The sequence below is a fragment of the Meleagris gallopavo genome, chromosome 27, assembly GCF_000146605.3.
Source record: "Meleagris gallopavo isolate NT-WF06-2002-E0010 breed Aviagen turkey brand Nicholas breeding stock chromosome 27, Turkey_5.1, whole genome shotgun sequence".
In the NCBI taxonomy this organism is placed as follows: domain Eukaryota; kingdom Metazoa; phylum Chordata; class Aves; order Galliformes; family Phasianidae; genus Meleagris; species Meleagris gallopavo.
In genome coordinates this window covers 49,539-56,524 of record NC_015037.2, presented here as the reverse complement: position 1 = coordinate 56,524, position 6,986 = coordinate 49,539, and positions in this window count along the sequence as shown.

The window sequence follows — 6,986 nt, the reverse complement described above, 5'->3', positions numbered from 1 at the left end:
CAAAGAGCTAGGAGAAGAAATGAGTTTGCTCGGTAGCAGAAAACAGAAAGCTCCTCTCTCTTGCCCACCTGCACAGAGCGCTGCAGCCCTTCCCTGAGCAAAACGCTGTAATCAGGAGACGTTGCCTATGCAAAAAGAAACAAAAAACCTTTTCAGGCAAATAAACTCCTTTCAAAGGAACAGAACGGCACCACCGCAGCTCTCCAGGAAGAGGAAGCTCCCTGCACTTGACTTTAACCAGCACCAATGCCCTTTGCTAAAGCCTTCTTCACTCTGTGCAACTTGAAGAGCCCTTCAGCTCCACCTTGCAAAGGCAGCAATGGTGTGATTCAGTTTGAGGGAAACGCAAACCAGCTTGGCAGCCCCGGCTGTATTCCGTGAGATCTTCCTGCCCCTAAAAATCACCCAAGTCTTCACAAAAAGATCTCCAAAGCCAACACACCGCAAACCCCTCCAACAGCTGGGCTTCCCAGAAGGGAACAAAACTGACCAGTGCAAAGATGCATTATGTAAAACTTTTCCGTTTTAACAGGTCCGAAGATTTAGAAAGCCACACGTAGGTGTGTGCTCTTGCTGTGCATTCAAATCCTGATTTACTGCATTCCTCAGGGCAGAAACAGAGAGCAGCTCCACAGCAGCTTGGACCCAGCAAAGGTTCTGCGGCCTTTGGTTATAAAAGGTTATAAAAGAAAAAAAAACCCAACCCTCAGCTAACACAACCTGCTGGAAAATTCCTCCTAAGCTGAAAATTGGCACGTGAATAAGAGGGGAAAAAGTGTGTAAGGTGGGTAGGCAGAGCTGTCACCGCGTGGAGAGAAGGAGAGGAAATTTCAGCATTACAGGGAAGATGAAGAATCTCAGCCACTTTCCGAGCGCCTTAAAAACAACTCTTTACTGGACTATTCCTAAAGGTGGGCAAAACTCCCTCACAACACAAACCCCAGGCACAACAAGTGAAACACGCAAGCTGTAATCTGGAATTTCCTGGCTTTGTTGGTTAAATACCGTTAAATATCTTCCACGCTCTCTAATCATATTCTTATTAACTACACACATGCACAGAAAAGCTCCTGCGTGGTATTTAACACCGGAGCAATCTCGGGGCTGTTGTCACCCGAAGGCAATCCTAAAGCCATTCTGGCACAGAGCTCTGCCGTACCAGTGATGGAGAGGATCCCCCAACCACCGGGGAGAACCACGGGAGCAGCGAGTGGGGTTTCTCAGTGAAAATTCAGCATCACCGGAGCAAAAGGTAACTTCCTTCTGGTGGGTTCAGCACTTAGAAGCAAGGGGCCTTTCGGAAGGCAGAAGAAAAGAGCAGCGGCACAGCCCACGCCTGCTGACTCGTGGCATTTGCAGCTCCTCAGCAAACTCCCTCATGCACAAATATGTCGGCATCTCGGCACCGCAAGGCAAAACACAGATGGAAAACTCCAGGTCCAACGACACAGTAATGAACTGCCAGAGATTTACGGCGAGGGTTCATCCAAAGAAGCACCCTCTCCCCCTGTGCTGACTGTTAGCGATTGCTTTCTTTACAGCGAGCTTCTGCAAGCTTTTGGCATCGCCCTGGCACTGGGCAGGAGCAGCCCTGCAGAGATGTGGCTGCACAGGGAGCACAGTGCTGTGTGCTGCCTTTTGTTCCTCCTCTTCCTCTTCCTGCAGCTTCAAAGCCTGCTATGAGGGTGGGAAATTCACTGTGCTCATCCCTCCCACTGCACCAGGTAGGAAATGAAATCCAAAGAGATCTGCAACCGCAAGTGTTACAGAATCACAGAAGGCTGCCCCACAAAAACCGAAGTGTTTCAGGTGTCAGCACACCAAAATCCCCCCAGGAGCGCACACAGAGGCATTTATGACCCTGCGTTAAAACAGACAGCTTCCAGTGCTGGAGAGAATCCCTAAGTGAGCTTTTCTATATGATCTCTGCAACGCTTTGCAGGACACACAGGTGGGAATTACGCAAATTAAGCCTGAGCACTCATGCTTTAATCTCCCCTCAGAATCCCAGCTCTCCTCTGGCCCAACGCACAGACATCACCCCCAGCCCCCCAGGCACCGCTTTCCCTCTGGCACACAACCAGAACGGCACAAACATTTTGGAAATCGCTCATTTCCCCATCAGAACTACATCTGCACGTGGGCAAACTCCCCAAAGGTGGGTGAAGGCACGTCTGAGGAGCTCTTCCAGCCAACACGAGCAGCACGCAGCCCATCCTGGCTGTGCAAAGGATGGAGCAAGGAAAACCCTCCACAATCCAATACGTGAAATACAAATACTGCTGGAGCAGGAGGGACTGGAATCCCCCACCCAAGGCACACTCCACCTCTTACAGGTTCTTGAGATACGTTTGCACGTGGTGTATCACAGTTTTAACACACAGCTCTGTGACAGGTTTGAAACACTGCGGAAAAGCATGCCACAGGGTGTTACAGAGCTCGTTTCTGTACGCTATCCCACAGACACCTTATAATCAGCACGTACCAAGGGAATGCTGTTTTCAAAATACTTACATTTTAAGCCATTCCAGACAAAAATGCCACCAAAAGCACCGCTGCGTGCACCCCAAGTTCTCACTGCTTAACGTTATGTGCAAAGCAACAGCTGAACTCGGAGCATCCCACCTCCCACTGCTATCCACAGCGCTCCCGCGGAAGGAGAGCTTCCAAATTTCCCCATTTCCACTGGTGAAGAGCCAAAACCAAATTGCCTTAATTTGCAGAGACTCAAATTAGAACGATTCCCTGCACGCTACGGGAGGGAAGGGAGGAATTTGGCAGGCGCTGCCCTGCGGCAGGTGAGGAAAGGGTTGGAGAGGGCCAGGGGAGGGGTCTGCAGGTCTGCACCCCTCTAAGGTCCCCTCCTCACCCCTTTCAGGAATGGAATAAGGTCTCTCTGAGCTCAGAAGTGCTGACAAAGTATACGTGGGAAGAAACCACCGTTACCAAATTCACTGTTTTCCTCCCAGTCCCTCACCTCTACGCTTTCCTGAGACATTGCCAAATCTCACCCATCCTAAACAGCTCTTCCTCATTTAATTTCATCACTGGGCTGCAGAGCAGAGAGCCACTAATATAAGATTTTGGAAAGCTGGCATGTTTTCCTTAATTGCATTTTCAGACATGCTAAAAAAAAGAGTGGAGAGGATGCATCTCCAAGCTCTTCAAGCCAATACAAATCTTTATCTGAGGGGAGAAAGCGTGGAGCCCCGCGCTCAGAGAGCTGCTGGCTGGCTGGCACAGACCAGGCGCAGTGAGGCTTTGCTATGGACTCCAAATTAAAACGGGTTTTTTATAATTTCAAGTCGGCCATCAAGTTTAAATACCAGGCAGGAACGCTTCCCAACAATCCTCCTGTTGTGATAAGGCCCTATCATCTCCTTCAAATCACTTTTTGGCTACAAGCAGGAGACTTTCTCACTGCTTTTGGCACTGACATCACCCTGCAGCCCAAACAGGGCAGGACCGGAGCTGGGATAAAGCAATCACAGCTGCCAGTCGTGCAGCACCTTGGGGTGATTGCTTTGCAAACAGCTTTCCGGGAGCAAAGCCTGGCCTATTACACACAGCCCACAGGCTACCTACCTGCCCTATCTTGGCAGCACGCTGGGAAGCGGCAGATATTCACATTTACAACAATTTGTCCAAGAAAAAACAGCCAGGTAAGCGTCACCTCAACTCGCTGAGCTTCTCGGAACTTCACGGAACTCCACTTCTTTGCAAAACGGCACCACCCCCAGAGATGGAGATGCAAAGGCTCTGCCATGTGGGACCCGCATTCAGGGCTGGCCTCACACCAACGAGGCTTCGGATCCTTCCTGGACCATTTGCATAAAGGACTGGAACCGATCACTGGGAAAGCAAAGTGCCTCATTCACAGTGAAATCCGTGAGAAGATTGATATTTGAATAGGAGCACTGCTGCGCAGTGTACGACTGCACGTTGCTGCTGCACCCAGGCAGTCAAACCTCCCGCAACTGTTGGGAGCACAGGGAGCAAAGCAGCAGCGCAGGATCACACAGCACCCATCCGGACAGTGCAGCAGGGTGTCTGCCCACCTGTAGCCCCACTTCATGGGCAGAAGTTGCACCGTGAAACAGGGCAATCCCTGCACACAAACAGGAGCCGCAAGGATGCGGCGCTTTTATTTCCTCTCCTCGCATTCAGCTCTACCTTGAACTGTGGAAGCATTCACTTGTACGGCACCAACCCAGCTGACTGGGTTCAACAAAAGCAAGTGTAGGGTCTTACACCTAGGGAGGAATAATTGCATGCACCAATACAGGCTGGGGGATGAGCTGCTGGAGGAGGAGCTCTGCAGAGAGGGACCTGGGCGTCCTGGTGGACGACAGGTCGGCCGTGAGCCAGCAGTGTGCCCTCGTGGCCAAAAAGGCCAATGGCATTCTGGGGTGCATTAAGAAGAGCGTGTCCAGCAGGTCGAGGGAGGTGATCCTCCCCCTCTGCTCTGCCCTGGTAAGGCCTCATCTGGAGTACTGTGTCCAGTTCTGGGCTCCCCGGTACAAAAAGACAGGGATTTCTTGGAAAGAGTCCAGCGGAGGGCCACAAAGATGGTGAAGGGCCTGGAGCATCTCCCCTATGGAGAAAGGCTGAGTGAACCGGGTCTGTTCAGCCTTGAGAACAGACGACTGAGAGGGGACCTGATCCAGGTTTATAAATATCTGAGGTGTGGCGGCCATAGCGGTGAGGCCAGGCTCTTTTCAGTGGTGCATGGAGACAGGACGAGGGGAAACGGCCATCAGCTGCAGCACAGGAAGTTTTGCACCAATGTGCGTAAGAACTTCTTTAGGTGAGGTGACGGAGCACTGGAACGGGCTGCACAGGGGGTTGTGGGGTCTCCTTCTCTGCAGATATTCAGGTCTCGCCTACCTGTGCGACCTGTGTGGGGAACTGCTTTGGCAGGGGGTTGGTCCCGATGATCTCTGGAGGTCCCTTCCAACCCCTACAATTCTGTGATTCTGTGACTTCAGAACTCTTCTGCCCTCTGTCTCAGGTTCCTAGCTGCTATCTCAACTGCCTTTGCTGCTGCTTTCCAGCTTGCTTCCCCTCGGAGGCATTCCGCGATGCTGTCATCTCCTTATCCTTTAATGATAAGATCACGGGTATTAGAGCACCAGAGACAAGAGGTCACCGTCACATCGCTGCTCTTACGTCCGCGCTGACACAGACCCCAGCTGTCCCCCGTGATCCCGTGCCCAAACACAGCAACCTCAAAGTGACGAATTTGCTACTCAAGTCCGCGTTGGTTTTTTATTTGAAAGCTCTGTTTCCCTGCGCTCTAACACCATTCTCAAAGCTACGCAAACGGGCTCCTATCCAGCAGGCTGCAGAGCCACCTTCACTTTTCCTTCACACTTAATTTCCTTTACATTTTGTCTTCCGTGCTTCCATCTCCACAAATCACGCCGCAAACCTCCGAGCCGGTGGGAGGCTGAGCACCTGGATGCAACACCCGACGTGAGGATTATTCACCTTACAGCAGCCTGCTAAGAAGCTGCCCTCCACCAGAAAAACCGTGGAGCATTGAATCCACGGAGGGCTTTCATCTCAGCCACCCCTGATCACACACCCTCACCGTGCTTTTGTGGCTCTTCCGTCGGCATTCCACACCACAGCAAGCCCAGAGCGCCCAGCTGGGATGATGCCCCCTGCCTCTGCTGACAAACAAGTGACTCCCCAGCCCCAGTTTTGGGGAAGGAAACCCCAGGGGAGCGTGCACAGGACCAAAGCAAAGCCTCACACAACAAAGCTGATGTTTAACAACAAGCAGAAGGCCGAGTCCCAGGAGGCAGAAGGGTCCAAAAAGCTCCAGAAGAAACCAAACCTCACCCCTGCAGCAGCAGCAGCTTCGGCAGCTCAGCAGGAGACATCCACGAGGCACATGCAGACAGAGCCCCACTCCCCCACCAGTGGTGTTGATACCCTCTTTAAGCTGTGTGCGACTCCTCATTTAGAGACCACAATGTCCTCGTCTGTTCCGAATTCCTCAAGTTCAACGCCTCTTCTGCCGTGATGCAAGCCCTGAGCTATGTGAAACCGGAGCTGGCATCAGGCTGTGCGCTCCTCGTGCTTCCTAATTAAAAAACCTACGTTCAAAGTGATTGCTGGCAACTCTCAGACCTCAGGGTTACGCAGTTCTCTCCAGAATTCGCCAGATAAAACTGGAATCGGTGCTTCAGACAGCCAACCTCCCCCCGTTCCAAACGCCCGTAGCCTTCGCACTCCATTCATACCTCCCCGGTCTCCCTGCAAAGGCCATAAAGATAAGAACTCAGCTAACAGCTCTGTGCAGCTCACACGGACCCCACGTGGCACACGTCCCCTCAGCTTCCCATCCTCCTTTTTCTTTAGGAACACCACATTTGCAAGAGGAACTCCAGCCAACCTGCTCAGGTTGCTACTCCCACCTCCAGCACAGCACCCAGAGATGGAACCAGAAATGCTGAACTTCTGCCACGAAAGAATCATAGAATCATCGAATGGCCTGGGTTGAAAACGAGCACAACGTCCATCAGTTCCAACCCCCTGCTGTGTGCAGGTCGCCAACCACCAGACCAGGCTGCCCTGAGAATCCATGGGGTGCCATAAGGATCTATGGGGTGCCATAAGGACCCATAGAATCACTGACTCATAGAATGGCCTGGGTTGAAAACAAGCACAACGTCCATCAGTTCCAACCCCCTGCTGCGTGCAGGTTGCCAACCACCAGACCAGGCTGCCCTGAGAATCCGTGGGGTGCCATAAGGACCCATAGAATCATTGGCTCATAGAATGGCCTGCGTTGAAAACGAGCACAACGTCCATCAGTTCAACCCCCTGCTGTGTGCAGGTCACCAACCAGCAGCCCAGGGTGCCCTGAGAACCCGTTGGGTGCCATAAGGACCCATAGAATCATTGACTCATAGAATGGCCTGGGTTGGAAAGGACCACGATGGCCATCAGTTCCAACCCCTGCTGTGTGCAGGTCA